Raw genomic sequence first — 19,060 nt, 5'->3', positions numbered from 1 at the left:
ACTTGTACCCGGCTGTTCAGGGCTTTTGTTTTAGTTGCCTCATCGGTCAGGGACTCACAGCATCGTGCCAATAGACAGAAGCTTGCCTGGCTAAGCCCTGCTCCTATTCGACAGAAAGCAGAGAGAAAGAGAGAGGAAAACAAAGAAATAAGGTGGGGGGCCAGGGGGCAGCTCACATAAGAGAGGATGGGAGCAGCCAAAGTCTCAAATTCCAGGTTTATTAAGAATTTAGCCAACGCAAATACCCCTGGCAATGTCATCAGCCCCTTCTCTATGGCCTGATCTGATCTGATGGTCCTGTCTCATGAAAATCCAGTAGTGAAATGGTGAATCCTGGAGTCTGAGAAAACCATGGCACTTATAACTGTGATGATCAAGCTTTCTCCCACTATCTGCCAGTTCTTCCTGTTGTTTCTGTGCTGTGTACCCTACATAAGCAGTGTCCCGGAGCCTCATGCCATTAACATGACCCAATCACAGCACATTTTGATTAATTTCACCGTAAACGACTCGTCCCATTTCTCAGCCCTTTCAGCATGTTGTCATGCCAACCCGTGACTTAACGAGGAACCTTGAAGAACTTTTTATCACAGTTCTTTTAATCTGAACAATCCTGTTATCATTACCTCATCTTCATCCCTGGCTGCAAAACAATTTATTTTTTACATGATAAATGGGCCTTTTGTTACATCGGGCAATTTGGGGCCTTGTTATACATTCATTTTAGGTGCCTCCTGGAGCTCTTAAACCCTGGATTGTCTACACATTAACACCTGAAACTAGCTTCAAGCAGTTTAAAGTTACACCACTCCAGGGCAGGATTATTTTAGGTCCATGTTACCCAGTTTTTGTTCCATTAATGTGTGCCACTCCCCACAGATGAGCTGTCCAAGTTGCAGTCAGCCAGTATCCCAAGATGCAGTGTCCCCTCTCCCATCCTCCTGTCCTGTGTAGACAAACTTTCCACCCCCTGATCTCTACTGCCCACGGGGTGGTTCTGGCACCAAGCCCGCCCCTGCTCTGTGGGTGTGACTTTCCTACTCCCAGCGGTGCAATCCCATGCAAACGGCTTGCAGAGCCCAGTCCAGCTATCCAGGTCACAGGGTACAGATGGGTCTGGGGGTGGGGTCTAGGGGGGGTGGTCCAGGAACAAGGTAGGGGGCCAAACCAGGTCCCCATAAACTTGGGTTTCCTTCTCAGGGCAGGTGCAGTATCTCCCCAAAAGCATCATCCCTTACCACTCCCACCTCCTAGCCAGCCTGGGAAACACAACTAGTACTCCTCACACCCCAATCCCAATCCCAGTTTATTAAAACATGAGGCCTTCTTTAATTTGTTTCATCTTTCTTTTTTTGTTTTTTCTTTCGTTCCTTTTTTTTTAACCTCTTTTTATTTTAGTCTTCAGTGGCTGGCTTCTTTCATTTCACCACCATTCCTTCCCCCCCCCCCCCATTTCCTTTTCACCTCCCATTTCTTTACCCACCTTCATCCCATTAATTCTCCACCTCCCAGCTTCATGTTTTTTTCTCCCTGCCCCCCATCTTCCCAACACACCCTCACCTACAGCAGAGATAGTAGCCTGTTCTGGCTCACCAGCCCTATAGTGGCAACTCACAGCTACAGCTCCTAGTCCCACCCCTGCTTGCCAGCCGTCTAGTGGCAAGTCATATCTGGGCATGTCAGGGACAGTTGGAAAAGGTTTTTAGCCTGAAGGTGTGACTGCCCCAAACGTGAGCTAGCACTAACACCGATCAACATCTGATCAGCCCAAAGTGTATCAAGGCCCTTGGAGTACCAGCTTCCACACTTGCAGTTTGGGTACCTAATGCCATCATTATCTTATCATCTCCCTTGATGCAGCAGCAGTTATGAGACTTCCATACTGAACCCTACTGCAATTAGGCAAGAGTATGTGATGGTTCATGGGAAAGGTGCTAAGGAGAGGCGAGGGACATGGAGCACTTGAGCTGTAATTCCCATAAGGAACCATGGCCCTGGAGATCAATGTAGTTTAATCTGAAACAAATACTATATCACTTCAAAAAATGAAATGTTTCTATTCAGGTCAAACAGACCAAAATAAATATTTATGTTTGATTTGCCAGATGGAAAAAGAGATGGTCAAATTGACATTTTCTTATGGGACATTTTGATTTGGTAGAAATGTTGGGATGATTTTTTTTTTTTTTTATAGGAAAGGCATTTCAACAAAAGGAATCCCAACCAGTTAAGCTGTTATCCTCATTTGGCATTGGGACACTGAGGCAGAAGGTTCATTACAAGACAGGCCGGGCCCTTTTGAAACAATGACTTCTGTTTTTGGTCCACTTGAGCATGAGTTCCTTTTGAAGTCTTGCCTTGAGAATTGTTGCCGAGCTGTGTTGAGTATCTCACCCTAAGTAGCTTGACAATGGTGAGCAGGGAATCCGTAGCAGAGTTGCGCCTTAAATACATATCGCCTAACCTTAAGTTCATTGCCTCAAGTATCAATGCAGTGATTTGTCTCTAGAGCAACCTTTCAAGTCATTCTTGTAGTCTTGAACTTGACTTTCCATCCCTACATCTCTTGGATTTAAAACATGAAGGCAATTTTATAAATATCGGAGGCTGTGTTTAGTATTAACCCTCCTCCTTTTCCCGCCACCCGGCCTCAGAGGCGATCTGCGTAGGAATGACTCCATGGAAGTTCAAACCCATTTCAAAATCCAACCTTGTAAAGATTGGTATTGTCAGGAAATGTTCTGTGCACAAGTGAATAATCTTTAGATGGAAGAAAGGGGAACACGATTTGACAAAACTGCAACGATTTCAAGCACAAAATCATCGGAGACCTCCTTCCTTTGTGGTATACGATAAATGAGTAACTATTAAACAGACAAGTAAATCTCAGGGTATTGGCATATAACAAGTATTTGAACTGCCAAGTGAGTGAAATATCTGATACAGAATTTATGGCACTGTAAACAGAAATCTTTTTTGGGGAGGAATGGGCACCTTTTGTCCTTCAGAGGATAGCTTGATGGTTTCATTGTTAAAGAAGGAATACGGCTCTTTCTGTATGTATATACTCTGCTTCGAAAGGTAAAGTATTGTGATATAAACTGAACAACATTGTTTAGTTTGCCGCTACTGGCTCAGATCATCCAATCCAGCTCTTCTGTCCTGTAGTTGATACTTCAAAAGAAATTACCCAACCCTATTAATGCATCTTCCTAAGCCAATTTGTGCAGTAGGGGGGAATTCATTTTTAACCCTTGCAAGAAATTCCCTCATCTTTTTTTTTAAAATGTGCATACATTCAGATACAAAGGTTTGACCCTTGGATCTCTCTTGGGACTTAATTCAGCAATACAGAGAGTGTGAAACTGTTTTCTATTATTGATTTAACTGTTCAGGCCATTAATTTGATTGTATGACCCACTGCCCTCAAGTTGGAAGAATGTACAAAAAAGATGGGTCACTATTTTTTAAAAAATAATTATAGGCCTGATCCTATAGGAGCCAAATTCCCATAGAATGAGCTGACACTGGATCAGTCCTAGATCCATCAGTAAGAATCCTGGACAAAAATAGTTTAGTCTCTAATTGACTTTTATAGGAGACAATTCGGCCAATGAAAGCAATGTGGACCTCTGGAGAAAGGCCTGGGTTGGAAATTGAGCAATGTAGACACTATTCCCAGGTCTTGTTCCAGGTCAAAGACAAAAGGGCAAGTTAGTTCACCTCTCTTTGACTCAGCTTGACTCCATGTGCAAAATGAAGAAAATTACATGATCATTTCTGTATTAGGCACCTTGAGAAGCTTAAGTGAGAGAGATGCTACAGGCTGTCAGGCAGTTTTACTAGTAAGCTTTGAAAGATGCATCCTCCACTTTCCATAGTAAATAAGTCTGGCTCATTCAAGTGTCACATGTTTTGTTTTCCCTCCTGTCTGCTAATGGGTAAAATTGAGCCCAAGCTAAATATGGTCTGTCATCTTCCGCCTCGCTGCCAAGCAGCAGCGACACATACATGAATGGTAGCCTCTTACTCTTTCTGTTTCTCTTAGGACTGAAAAATAGGAGAGTGTTAGTTATTCGTTATTACATTTTTTTTTCAAAACCTAACCAGAATGAATAACTGCAGTGAATCAGAACTGTTGCTTGTGCTGTCGTATATGCATTTTGCACAGGCTGAAAAAAATTAAATAAAAAATATTGAGGGTATAATACAAGAGAATGCAATTAAAAACATTAAACCCAGTGTTTCAGCATAAAACATGCTTATACTGGAAACAGAAGGACAATTAGTTTCCATAGCTGACAAAAGGAATAAAAACTGAATTTTTTCCTAGTTTATTGCAATCTGGGGAGGGAGCAGGGGGGAACAGGTTTCTTCCTGAAAATGTGTGAGACCATAGAATATGCTCATGTGGGATGCAAAGAATATGCTTGGACATATAGATAATGAGTTTACTGACTGAATAGTCCTGTAAAAGTTGATGGGGAAATTCAATGAGTCAAAGAGAATCAGACAGAAGTCAGGCTGAAAGAGACCTCAGGAGGTCATGTAGTTCAACGTCCTGTTCAGTTCAGGATTATCCCTGTCTAAACCATCCCCAACAAGTGTTTGTACAATTTGCAAACTTAAAAACCTCCAATAATAGAGACTCTTCCACCTCTGCAGCCAATCTGGTCCAGTATGAAACCATTCTAATAGTCAGAATAGTCTGCCTAATAATATCCAATCTAAATTTTCCTTGTAATTTAAGCCCATTACTAGTTGTCCTGTCCTGGTCCTCTTTTTAGTAATGCTTTTGGTATTTGAAGTGTGTTACAAAATCCCCTTTCATTGTTCCCCTCCAATTCTTCCAACCGCAATTCTTGCAATCTTTCCTTTTTTTATCATGTTTTCAAGACCGCTGACATTGTTTTTGCTCTTCTCTGGATTCTTTCCAACTTGTCCACGTTTTTCTTGCAATACAGGGCCCCAAACTGGACACAGTATTCCAGCCAAGGTCTCACCAATGGTGAATAGAGTAGAACAAGCTCTTCCTATAGCTTGTACATGACACTCCTGTCAATGCATCCCAGAATACTACTACTACTATGACTACTGTTATTATTTTTTGCAAAAATACTGCCATGACTAAGTACTGAATAAGCCTGATGTTAGTGGGAAGACTTCTGTTGACAGGTTCCCTACTTTGCAAGATAATGTGTAAAGATTTATCAGTAACGCTTTCCAATAAATGGCCAATCCTTCTTCCTTCAACTGTTTTGTGTTTCTTTCTTTCTTCTTTAATGATGTTCATCTGTGGTGAATTATTTTGGTATTAATGCAGGGAGGTTATTCAGCTATAATTTAGCATTATCGACTGTATCATTACACCAGGCATCGCTCTTTATAGATGGTAAACAGGACATCATGGTTAAAGATGCTGCACAGGGGGTGAAACTCAATAATGCAGCAGGACTATATGGAAAATAAAACTGTCATTTTTAATGATGAGATAAAAATAATAATAATAAACCCCCCTCAAAATAACTGCCAGTGTATGACAGGTTTTTCTTTGGCTTCTGCCCTGGTGTTGCCTTGCCAAGGGCTGCCTTCCTGACAGAGCCCTCCACAGCAATGCTGGCTTGTCCTAAGTTGTCCCAAGCTGGAGCATCGCCAGGGGCAGCTGTTGATTCAGTGACAGGCACTAGCTTCTCTGTGAAAGCAGAAGGACCAGTTTCCTGCTTCCAACCCTTTCTTTTCATCACATCCATCGGGACGTGGTGGTTGAAATTCCTGACAGGGTCGGTGCTTTTGGGAATCAAAGACTGCAGACTTTGAGCAGTCAGTTTGCAAGCGCAGCGTTATGCCCGCTGACACTGTTCTCATTAAGTTCTCAGAGAGCAAGAGCTCTTATCTGCGTTCATCTCCATTAGCCAAAAAAATTCGGGCTGTATTATTATAAAATGACCATGCTTATTTTTATCACACTTTCACCCCTTTTTGAAATGCTATGTCATCAGCATAGACTACAACGGTCACTGTTTTGTAGCCTTCCACCCCTCTGCTCTGCTGTATGTTTTTCCATAATGAGATATCTGTAAGAGCTGTTCAGACCCCATGGAAAGGAAGGCTTATTTTAAAGAGACAGATGCCTTGAAAGACAAGGTTCTTTGGGTAAATCTGGTATCTTTTATTAGACCAACTCAAATAGTTGGAAAATGCCTTGAAAAGCATGAGTAACATGCATGAATAGGCAGCAGGTCCTCGAATGGGCATTCATTAGCTGTAAAGAACAACATGCTGTACTGGTTTCAATGAAGGGTTTACAAGCTGAATGTGATGAATTCATGTCATGAATGTTTATTTTAAAAAGTTCTCCTGGGATTGGCTCATCCAGGCCATCCCCGTTAAGGCATTTGCCTTCAGTCCCATGCATGATATATAATAGTGATTATATATCATGCCCCATGATATGCATAGTCCCATGCATGATTATAATAGCATGATCTCATGCTATTATAAAGTTTGGGGTAGAGCATGAAAAGACCATGGGTCCAAGTTTCTACACATGACCTCCAATTGCCTTCCTGCAATTTTTCATACAGAAGCACCTACCTAAGCAATATTTTATCACAATCCTGTGTGTGCATGAATATAGACTTGTAGGTGGCAAGTGGAAGTTAGAGTGATCAACAATACACAGGCACAGATGAATTCTGTGTCGTGCCTCTATTGATTATATGGCCCAGCATACTTGCAAATTGCTATATTAAAAATCATTGTTACTGTTTAGCTGCTAGAATCAGCTGGGGGGCGGGGGTTACATTGAAAAACTGTAGAGGAGGAGAGTTGTATATAGATTGAATGTCCATCATGACATCACATGGCATTATTGTAAGTGGATTATCTGATGCTATCAAATCAGCCCCAACAGGCTCTGCTCTAAGTCCTGCTCTGCTTCTGATTAACCTGATGGATTGATTGATAACTGGAAGCCTTCCAAGCTTGCAAAGGTTTCATCTGGAGATGTAACACAAAAAAATGCCACATTAAGTCAAAACCCTTTTACAAGTATGCTTGCACGGCCTGTGCCTGCAGCTCTTGCAAGGCTAGTGACCATGTATGCCAATGGCATCATAGTCATGGCAGCAGAGCTCAGCACAGGTGAGCTGCCCAAGTACTGACTCAACTTCTCACGGGCACTGGTACCACAATCTTCTAGCACATCACGCATCCAAAGTCCCATAAGAAACCCTTTCCAGATAATTTAGGTTGAGTTTTTTTAAAGCCCTTATATCTCTTGTGGCCAGGCTGTCCAACTGGTGGTCTTGGGCTGTATGAGGTCCCCAAGAGGTTAATCTGATGCCCTTGTTGCTCCTTCCCTTGCTCTCCAGTTGTTTCCACTGGAGTATCCAGGCTCCCTCTCCCTCCTCTTATTTCTTCTGCCTGCCCCGAATTTCTTCTGCCTGCCCCGAATCCTGAGGACAGGGCAAGACTGCACAGTACAGAGCAGCCCAGATTTAAGGGAGATCGTAGCTGCAGAGCTGGAGGGAGCCCAAGTGATGTAGCATGGTACGATACATTGTGGGGTGGGTATGGGGCATGGTCTGGTGCAGTGAAGGGGGCACATACTGCAGAGCAGAGCATAGCAGTGCAGTGTCGGGGGCAGGGGGTGCCCACAGAGGGGACCACACATAGTGCAGTGTGAGGCCCGGGTAGGTATGCAGCATGTGCAGTGTGTGGCTTGGGGCCTGTGGCTCCTGGCCACTGAGAAGTTGGACAGCCCTGGAGGAACAAGTCCCCTGAGGTTTGTGTGGGGCTTGTTCTGCAATTCTTGAAGGTGATTTTAAAAAAGCCCATCCTACATCATCTAAGGAAGGCAATTTGTGGGATTTTTCAGCTGCTGTCACCTCCTGGCAGAACAAACATGAGACTGGCTGCTTTCCTACTGCCTTGGCACAGCTCCCACCAGTCTGATCTGGAGTAGCAGGGCATAAAGATGAAAATAATGATGCAGGGAAGGGGAAATGAGTGTCCTTTTTTTTAATCCTTGAAAATTCTCAATATAGCTTGGAAGTTTAAATCCCTAAACTTTGTAAATTTGGGGCCATATTGGCATGTCCCTGGCTAAATATAAATGTTCAAGGTCCCTACTGATATAACATGACATTTCTCTGTGCTCACTAGGGCTCCATGGATGTCCCTGAACTGAGAACATTGCCCACATGGCTTTAAAAGGATAATATCTTGATTTTTTCTTTTTCAGGGAGGAGGGAGAGGTGTGTAGAAGTCAGGACTCAGTTGAATTGGGCCAGACTGAGACAGGAAATTAAGGTGAAGCCTTTTCCACCTCCCATAGTCATTTCTAAACTGCATTTCTGTGCTTCTGATATGGAAGTGCATTTTCTGAGTCTTGGACAACTAGGGATAGAGTGGAACAGCTGGTTTGGCTGCTAAGTGCACTGATGTTACTTCTGGGGCAGCACATGCTGTCAGGGAACAACACATGGGCAAAATCAGTGCTACATTTTGGCCTGACCCATACGAGTCCATAAATCTTTCCAAGGGATGTAGAAATGGTTGGGCACCTTGTGGGAGTATACAAGATGGGCCTGAGGATGTAGAAAGTATCTGAGATGTGTTCATGAGCCTTCTCTTTTAGGCAGTTTACTGGGGTTTTTGTTGGGGTTTTTTTCCTGAGGTGGAGGGTAGTGGTGGGCATGAACATGGGATGTCCACATTGTTACTCATGTTGCTCCAGCCTGGCTTTTTTCTTTACAGCAATTCCTACCTTTTACGCAGGCGGCAGTCCTGACAGGAGTGATGTGCTCTTTCATGTGGTGTAATTCTTGTAGAGATTAGATCTCTATCTGGAGCCTTCATCATACAGCAGTAAATTCTGCATAGGAAGGAAAGAAAGGATTAGCCTACTTCAGCAAGGCTGGATCCCTGCATTTAACAATGGGAAGCCCATGTTTATTAGGACTTCTATAGGCTTTCCTACTTCCATACTCACATAGGTATTTGAAAATGTCTGAGATACAGGGCTACTTGGGAATGCCTCTTAGAATATGGGCATTTTAAGGAGATCTGTAGACATTTACCAAATGACCCGAACATGTAAAATATTGGAAAAAACATTGAGGTTATCTGTGGGATTATTGTGAATGTGTGTTGGCTTGTGTCAATAAACTGAAAAGTTGTTTGGGAAGACTCTTCATGGGACTCTTTAGCCTGGAGAAGTGAAGGCTCAGGGTGGACTTGGTGCCTGCCTATAAGTACACAAGGGAGATGCATCAGGAACTGGGAGAACACCTGTTCACTAGGGCACCCCAAGGGAAGACAAGGTCTAATGGTCACAAACTCCTCCAAGAGCGTTTTAGACTGGACATAAGGAAAAACTTCTTATGTCCGAGCCCCCAAGGCCTGGAATAGACTCCCTCCAGAGGTGGTGCAAGCTCTTTTAAGAAATGTTTGAATGTCTATCTTGCTGGGATCCTTTGACCCCAGCTGACTTCCTACCCCTGGAGGAGGCTGGACTTGATGATCTTCTGAGGTCCCTTCCAGCCCTAATGTCTATGAAATCTATGAAAGATCTTGTGGGAATTCATGATATTTGGAGATGCCTGTGGATGTCACAGTATTTGATTCTTGGACGTATTTAATATTAAAACGGCATCATTTTAATTGAATCATTGAATTTCCTCCAAAATTAGAGTGATCACTAAATGCCAAAGGGCAGAGGTAAGCGTTAGAAATAAGCAGTTTATAAAAGTAAGTATTATATTATGTTCACATTGAACATCTTGTTTTGATTCTGCCTTGTATTTTGGAAGCCAAGAATAATCTCTGTGGACACATGCTTCCTGCAAGTCGGTAGCCGTATAGCATCTTGCACTTAAGAGTAGGAACGTATTTCAAAATAACAACTCTGAAAAATACCAATTAACAGATCAGACCAGTCCTGCACTCTGAGCCTCTGCCTTGCAGGAATTTACCATTTCTAAACTAACTTCGCCCTGATAGGAATGAATTACCTTTTTGTGTGGTGTAATTCTTTTGGAGATTAGATTTCTATCTGGGTCCCTTATCATACAGCTGTAAATTCTGCATAGAGGGCAAAGAAAAAAAAAATTGCTTATTTCAGCAACATTGTGGCCCGGCACTTAACAATGTGAGTAAGGTAGTAACATCCTGTTAATGGCCCAATGAATGAAGAAACAATATATCAACTGCAGTTACCCCCAACATAAAAGCAGGAGGATGTAGAAATCATCAATTCATGCTTTATTGATTGCCACCCACCTTAAAAAGGCAAAAACTGCAAGCATGTAAGTTGGTGCAGGTGTGTAATACATATTCAAAGAAACAAGGGTCAACATTTTCAGACCTGAATACAACAATTCAATCGATATGTGCTAAATTTGCTTTGACATCTTTTTCAAAAGGGCTAGCGTCTCTCACTTGGGTCAAAGCTGTAGACTGCTCAACTTCTTTGAATATCAGCCCATTTATTTAGTTTCTCATTCAATATGAAGCTAGGCCCCCAATTTTAAGCATCTATCTTTAAGAGTTTGGCCCAGGCGTCGAACACATCACATACTAGTGCAACTGCGGAGTCTGGAAAATGGATGGAGATTCAGCATAGCCACCAACTATCAATTTATAGCTGCTTGTATGGTGTCTGCTTTGTTATCTCTGCTCTTGAGTCATGCAAATGGTTGGTAGTAGCAATAGGATTTCTCTTTTTCCCAGTAAAACCCACTCATTGAAATACAGCCTAAAAAAAAACCAAACTGCATGATTAAGGAGACATGTCAATGCTAATAAGCCACATCCAGAAAAGATCACATCATGTATTCCTTCAAGGAGTTAGAGTCGAAGTTTGTTGGTCTGTTTGATTGTTTGTTTGTTTTTTCTTTTTATTTCCTGAATCAGGATTGACACTGTTCATTTGGGAGTCAAAATGCAGGTCACCCAGGTTAGATGTATTTGCCACTGACGAAAGCAGCTCTTTGATCTTGAAGCTGGCCAGAGACCAGTTTACTTTTTGATGTGATTTTGAGCATCCTCAAGTCTTCTCAGAGGGACCAGAGTGGAGGCTAGGATTGGGCTCTCAATATGCCTCCTAGTCACAAATACACGAGCAATTTTAACAGGAACTTAGTGTCATCTTGTAGAATTCACCTATTGAGTCATGATGTCCCGTATAGGTCAATTGCCATCTTGATTGCCATTCAGTAATGGTAAACCTAGCTTCCCATGGCTCAAACAAATTCTCAAACAGCTTCCCATGGCTCAAACAAGTTCTCTCTAAAGGCCCCACAATCAACTTCAAAAACCTTCCAGTAGGCCATCCACTCCCACTCCACTGCCTCTGTCCCTCACATCCCAACCCAGCCTCACTCCTCAATCCACATTCAGCATCTTCATAAAGAAAGCAACCTTTATTTTGACCCCATATTCCATCCCATCCCTACTTTCTGCCATCCTCCTGCTTCCCCCAGTGAAGTCTCCAACTCCCTTACTCTCCTTCCAAAGCCCAAACCTCCTTCTCTCATGGAAAGGGGGTGGGGGACTCATAGCTTTCCCCAAAACCCTTTCCTTCCCCCATCCTCAACTTCACTTGTTATGACATTTCAACCATTAGGACAAGCAATACAACACAATAAAGCCTTTCCCATCTCTGCCCCAGCCTAAGGCAACAACAAAGGGCACTCTTCATGATGCCCAACCTAGGGCAGTCTGCAGTCCTTACAAAGCCCACCGGCTGGCCAGGCCCTTTCCTTTTCCAGCTCAGGTGGCCGGGCAGTGCTTGCTCAGTGTCCCAGCCCTTTCCATTTCCTAATATAAATATTTTCCTACAGTTTAACATGTTTGCCCTCCTGTTACCTTTTCTCTGCTTTCAATAACCAGTGAGAAGAAATGACTCTCCTCCTTTTAATGCCATGCTTATTTATAGGCATGTTTCATTTGTACCCATTTTACCAAGGTGTAGCTTAGGCCCCATTCCTTTTTTTTTTTCATTTTTACTCTGGTCTTAGTTTGATCAATTTTTGGAGAAGCAGGACCCAACAATGCCAGGAAAAAGGAGAGCTCCTTGCTCCTCTTGCTCCTCTTCCTGCTTTCTTCTTTGTACAGAGATAACTTCCACAAATGTGACCCCTCACTGTGCCAAATACAGGAGCATGCTGTCCTATGTGAAATCAATGACCATACTACATGCAAGTAGTAGCAAGGAACATAAATCCAAGGATACAGGGGCAATCAAATCAATAAAAAGCCCGACAAAGGAGTGCATTCCAGAAAGTACCTAGACAACACATGGGGCACTTAAGTGGGAACAGGATGCTAGAATCTAAGAAGGAAGGATTGGAGGAGGAGGAGGAGGAGGAGGAGGAGTCAATTATTTGCCTTGTGACACTAGTTGTAGGTCTTTTGGTAGGACAACTTAGAGGCTGAACCCAGAGATCCAAAAATTTGAAACAAGTTGGGGTTACATCATGGCTTCTCCTTTCACATCCTTGTCTATAAAGCTTTTTTGTAAGTCTTATTTTCCAAAAGTGAGTCCTGATTTTCAGTTATATGACATTAATGGATGACATAAATGTTTTTTTACAGAGAGCAGAAATCACACATGCAAGAATTGATGCCTAGTTTAAGCAATGCCAGACTAAACAAGAGCATGCTCGCTGCAGACTTAATATTATTTTGTCATGTTCTGAACCACTTAGAAATGGCAAAATGAAGGACATAGCATCGCTTCCATGTAATGAAACACTGCCAGTATAATATACAGCCAAAACTGTATTGTGCTTGGTCCCAAGCAACCTCAAGAAGAACTTTAGGATATCCCAGTACATCTTTGACCCCTAAACACTGCAGGATTTTTAAACACTCAGCAAAGCAAGGTACTTTCCCAAGACAAATATGTGACCCTAATTGTTGCTGTACATCTGTAATAGCAAGCCCAGCATTTAGATAATTGGCCATGCTGCTCAATGATAACCATGACAGGCTATAATTCTTCAGGTTCCTTAGGACATAAAGTGAAGATCAGAATGCTGATGAGTGGTTTATAGCAAATAAATACAGACAACCAGGTTAGGATTAAGCACCTAATGTAAAGGTTGTTAAAGTTCAATGGGATTCTTTGCTTTGACTTTGCTTGCTTTGGATCAGATGCTTTGAAAGCTCCCTCTCTTCCTCTCTACCCAACTATTTCCCTGTTGTTGCACTGGCAGGATGCAATGCCCTCATTGCCACTGCTCATACCTATGTTTTTATTGGGAGCTTTTGTTGCTATTTGGTTCAATTTATGTACAGGTGAGGGTTTGAAGTGGCAATCTTGGAGATGCCATCACTTAATGGGTGCCTCCTGTGAATTCAGGGGCTCAGGTTCAGTAGCTCAGGATTCCTCATCTAATCCTATGTTTCTATCTGTGTGTGTAGTCAGAGGGTGCAGAAAGATATATTTTTATATCTGTATAAATAGATATAGATATATACTGTCAATAAAAGTATCATAGTATCATAGTTTCATAGTAGCTAGGGTCAGGAGGGACCTGAACAGATCATCTAGCCTGACCCCCTGCCACAGGCAGGAGTGAATGCTGAGTTCACAAGACCCCAGACAGGTGATCGTCCAACCTCCTCTTGAATTTGCCCAAGGTAGAGGCGAGGACCACTTCCCTGGGAAGTTGGTTCCAGATTTTGGCCACCCTAACTGTAAAATATTGCCTCCTGATCTCTAACCTAAGCCTATTCTCCATCAGCTTATTACCATTGTTCCTCGTCACCCCAGGTGGTGCTGGGGAGAAAAGGGCTCTACCTATTTGCTGTTGATCTCCCCTGATGAGTTTGTAGGCAGCCACTAGGTCTCCCCTCAGCCTCCTCTTGCTGAGGCTGAACAGGTTCAGGTCCCTCAGTCTCTCCTCATAGGACCTGTCCTGCTGCCCTTTCACCAAGTGGGTGGCCCTCTGAACCCTCTCCAGGCTGGACACATCCCTTTTGAAGTGTGGTGCCCAGAACTGGACACAGTACTCCAACTGCGGCCTGACCAAAGTCGCATAGAGGGGGAGGATCACCTCTCTGGACCGGCTTGAGATGCACCTTTGGATGCATGATGAGGTATGGCTGGCCTTGCTGGTTGAGGTCTGGCATTGGTGGCTCATGTTCATCTTGGAGTCAATAATGACTCCAAGATCCCTTTCTGCCTCTGTGCTTTCAAGAGGGGAGCTCCCCAGCCTGTATGTGTGCTGTGGATTCCTTCTCCCAAGGTGCAGCACCCTGCATTTGTCTATGTTGAACCCCATCCTATTCTCATCTGCCCACTTTTGTAGTCTGTCTAAATCTATTTGCAGCCTCCCTCTCCCTTCAAGTGTGTCCACCTCGCCCCACATCTTAGTGTCATCAGCAAACCCGGACAGCGTGCTTTCCACCCCCTCGTCCAAGTCGCTGATGTTAAACAGTGTGGGCCTGAGGACCGAGCCTAGGGGTACCCCACTGCTCACATCTCACCAGGTTGAATACAACCCATCCACCACTACTCTCTGGTCCCATCAGCCAATTTTTTACCCATCCAACTGTGTAGGCATCTATGCCACAGTCACTTAATTTATTGATGAGGATGGGGTGAGAGACAGTGTCAAAGACCTTCTTAAAGTCTAGAAAGACTATGTCCACAGCGACACCATCATTCAAGTATTTAGTTACTTGGTCATAAAAGGCAATCAGGTTGGTCTGGCAGGAGCTGCCTTTGATGAACCCATGCTGATTGCCCCTGAGCATGATCTCCCCTGCTGGCCCCCCACAGATGTGCTCCTTGATGGTTCTCTCCAAGATCTTCCCAAGCACCAAGGTGAGGCTTAGAGGACTATAGTTACTTGGGTCCTCCTTCCTCTCTTCCTTGAAAATTGGGACCATGTTAGCCAATTTCCAATCCCCCCGGCACCTGTAAAATAACAAGTAAGAGTGGGAAAACACAAACTCATTCCTCTCCCACTTCTCTAACTTTCCTTCCTACTTAAAAATTAGAGAAAGGGGGATTTCATCTGCTAAGAGGAAAAAAAAACAACAACAAACAAAATTAAAAAAAATAAATGATTTGAAAAAATATTTTAGAAACATTTCATTTAAAAAAAAAGCAAAAAGAAGGAAAACAGAAGTTCTCATTTTGAATGCCTCTCTTCAAGCAGGCCTAGACAAGGCCTATTATTAAGAGATGACACAGTTTTTACATCATAGGTTCCAGTTTTTGATACTGTCACCTCAAGGATAAAGACTGCACGTGTAGTCAGCCAGTGCAGGGAAGATCAGTTAAGTACTCCATAAAATCCAATAGAGTGAGCAAGCTAGCCTGTTCAATCTATCAACAGGAAGATCATGAGTATCATTTACAAGTGCTATCAAAGAAACAAAATAAAGAGTGATAAAAGGCTCTTTAGTGCAGAAAAGGGTAATAATAGTAATAGTAATATTAATAGTGATGATGATGATGATAATAATAATAAACTTTAACTCTTAAATCCAAATACATTTAAAGGAAAAATAAGTCGTGAGATGGTCAACCTTTGGAACAAGTTATTGAGCGGGATGGTGGATCTCCCGCTCCTTGCAGATGAAGGTGGGATGCTTTTCTAGACATTAGTCAACACAAGCTATCAAACACAATGTAGGGGAAATGGGATACAATTCAACATAAAAATCAGATACTCGATTGTACCCTCCAGTCTTAAAGCAATTAATCTACTAGGCAAGTAGTCTTAATGGCTAGCTCAAAATGTGGACATGTTTTGCTAGAGGAATAAAAACCCTTCTTTGACTCCCCACATGTGGGTTTTTAAGACCTTGTAAAGCAAATGGTGGTCAGGTTTGCTAGTGCTGAATGGATATTACATCGATGCCACCAAGACCACACAACATTGGGCACCTTGGTCATCATGGGGACTGCTGCCCTTTACTTCTTATATTACAACCTACCTGAAGCATGTGGAGGGACGTGTGTGTCAGAGAGGTGTCTCTGAAATACTGGGTCTCTTAATGTTTGGCTGGAACATTGCAATTTAACATACTGCTCCTTGCTCAGGCTCCTTTGCCTTAAGGCCCAGTTTCTTGCTCAGTGATGCTAATCATAGTGCAGGGTACTACTCGTTATTAAGAGTAGCAAAAGGCACCTTTAATTTCTAAAAGATTTTGATTTTGGCAGAGTAGCTTGTAACAAAATACCATTCTAGGGGCGTGGAGAAAAAGCAATATCCACAGAAAACTTGCCACAGGGTTACAAGACCTAGACAATAACCTTCCTGAATGCATTTTCTTACTCTGATTCATTCTTTCATCCCTGGCTGACGTACATCTCCCACCAGCCACTGCATTCTCTCATGGGACTGAGTTGCAAAGTGCATCAGGTCTGTCATGGCGTCCCTTCAGATTTATGGTTTCTGTGACTTTTGTGACCGCCATGACAAAATCATAGGCTTCCTTATTGTTAACACTGATTTAAATGAACACGTCTCCCTTCCCTCGTGAGACAGATTGTCAAGCAAAGGAGAACGATCAAGCAGGTCAGACTCCTTTAAAAGATACACAACGCTGACTTTATTAGTCAAACAGTTTTGTCTGCATAACAGTTTTATTAACTCCTCTATCCCAACTCCCAGTCAGATCGGTAAAAGCCTGAATTTACTGACTAATAAAGTCGTTGTTCATTTACAAAAATCACATCAATCTTTGGAAGGTTTGCAAGGTCATCCAGCAAGAGTAAATAGAGGCAATGGGCTAAATCCTGTTTCATCTACTAGATGATTTAATGTGGAGCTGCTGGTGAAGTCCTGTTGTGTCCTGCTGTTAACATGTGTCCAGGTACTTAAAATCCTACTTTCCTCTGCCCACATAATGTGTGGGCATCTTCTCAGCTGGGCAAATACACATCTATGTGGGCAGTGGTTTCTCCTCCAAAAATAGCTGTTTAAGGCACTTGCCAAGGACATGGGACAATTAGGCTCTAGGCTTTTCTCAGCACCAGGGGTGTTTATACACATGCTCTGAGAGTGGGGGGTGGAGAGGGGGAACTTTTAATTAGGGCGGCTCTGAAAGCTGCTCTAATTAAAACACTCAGAGCGTCTTGTGTATAACTGTCCCGGTACTTAAAAATGGTGGTGGGGGTGCTTTAACTAAAGCAGCTTTACTTAAAGTGTCCCCACCACTATTTTTATGTGCAGGGCTGCTGATACATTAGATGCTGGAGTCTGCTGGAGCACGGCAATCACCATGCTCCAGCAGACTCGATTCATTGAGTCTGCTCTGATGCGCTGTGATTACAGCACGTTGGAGCAGCCTCGCTGCTTGTGTATAAACGCCCCATGGTTTTAAGCCACACCACCTCTGTTCCAGTAGAGTGCCCTGACCTTCAAGCTCTGGGACATACATGGCAGTGATCACCTTCCACCCTGTCTCCTCTTGCAGGTATCCCACTTTCTAAGATAGAAAGCCTCTTGGGGCCGAGGAGAGCCAGCAAGTAGAAACCTCTCTTCGTGGGGCTGAGAAAGGAGGGTACTTCTCTAAAAGGGAGGAAATGCAGGGTCTGGCCCCATACCCAAGGCTGTTAGTACATTTTGCCCTGTGGTTTTTTAATGCCAGATGCATCATGGACACTGAAATCTGTCTGGAGTCACATCACTGTAGGCCATATCACTGTTCTGGATTCAAGTGTCATAACAAAGGGCAGGATCTGGCCCAAAGGATTTAGATAAATGCATGTGAGAGGGGGACTCTGGTTGGAAGTGGAAAGGGTGATCTGAAATCAAATGGATTACTAATCCTTAGTAAGATCACTCTTTCCTTCAGTGTGCACTGGATATGTGGAGAGAGGTATTACAGGAGAAAGGTGATTTTAAGGGATGGAGAAGACCTTGATGGAGGAGATGGTGTCCCACCAAGTGTGGGTGGGATGAGGACAGGCCTAGGAATGCCGAGAACCGTACATTCACGGGCTTTCTGATGGGAAAGGTAGAGACCTGGAGCTGTGCTACCAACGAGTCTACTAGACATTTGTTTTCCTTTTCCCAAACAAATACCCACAGGCATTCTGGGTAACATCTTCCAGCTGTGGTGAGGACTACCACTTTCCAAATATTGCATTCTGGGTGCCAGTGTCAGTCCTGGGGGTGGGGTGGGGTGGGGTGGGGGGGCCAGTTTCAAGCAAATGGAGCACCAAGTGAAGAAACCCACTCTGTGCCGTCAGTGCTCACTGTGCTGTTTTACCAACACCTCTGTACTATGGATGTGGACAAATTGGAGAGAGTCCAGTGGAAAGCAGCACAAATGATTAGGGGCCTGGGACACATGATTTAGGAACTGGGCTTGTCTAGTTTGGAGAAGCAGGGTGGGATTTCATGGCAGCCTTTGATACCTTCAGTTCCCTATGGTTCTGGGATTAATACTAAATGCACAACCAACACAGGAAGAAAGGGCTCAATTCCTTCTTCTTCTCCTCCCATTTCTAATAAGGCAGCAGTAATGGGTGTGTGATTGGGACACTAGCCCTAGGCATTGATTTATAGGGCACCAAAATGGCAGCCCCGCACCACTGCTGACTATGCCCCGTTTGGATCGCTCATGCCACTGCTGCAGCAGGCCACGTCACCACCACAGCTGCAGTGGCCCCATCTGAAGAGGTGAGCACTTGGCAGCTTCCACTCTGGTGCTTGGCCCCTGCCCAAGAGGGCATCACAGTCCTACTTAGGCCTCTGTAGGGTAGTAACCACCTTTGGGAGCTACAAGGATAGCTTCCCTCTTATTTATGCTCCTTTTGTCTGCAGGATACCTTCTCTCTTGGCAGCCCGGAGGCCTGGTCAGAACAAGAAAGTGCTCCGTGTCCTGATAGGGTTGCTGTGAAAAGTCAGAGTTCAAATCCTATGGGTGGGACTAGGTTTAGACGCTGCACTCTCAGATCTGCCCTCCCCTTGGCAAGTGCTCCGATGGGTATGGATATTCCCTTTCTCTTGGTTTTGTTGCCTACTATGTTAAGTGTTTGCACAGAACTTTTGTGCATTCACAGCAAATGCATACAATGGAACAT

At 43.6% G+C, this 19,060-nt stretch overlaps 1 long non-coding RNA gene across 2 annotated transcripts in view; it reads right to left on the bottom strand.

Moving 5' to 3' along the window:
• Positions 1-19,060, bottom strand: part of LOC109285250 (uncharacterized) — a 121,206-nt gene that overhangs the window by 4,242 nt on the left and 97,904 nt on the right. Inside the window, exons 2-3 of one of the 2 annotated variants that reach the window (XR_002092931.1) lie at positions 10,017-10,086; positions 8,771-8,878 (exon numbers count right to left, since the gene is read on the bottom strand). This is a non-coding gene — a long non-coding RNA (uncharacterized LOC109285250). The remainder of the gene's footprint in view (positions 1-8,770; positions 8,879-10,016; positions 10,087-19,060) is intronic. The other variant, XR_002092932.1, reaches the window with a different exon arrangement.

The sequence above is a fragment of the Alligator mississippiensis genome, chromosome 3, assembly GCF_030867095.1.
Source record: "Alligator mississippiensis isolate rAllMis1 chromosome 3, rAllMis1, whole genome shotgun sequence".
In the NCBI taxonomy this organism is placed as follows: domain Eukaryota; kingdom Metazoa; phylum Chordata; order Crocodylia; family Alligatoridae; genus Alligator; species Alligator mississippiensis.
The sequence above is the reverse complement of the archived record's forward strand: the minus strand, read 5'-3'. Positions and strand labels throughout refer to the sequence as shown.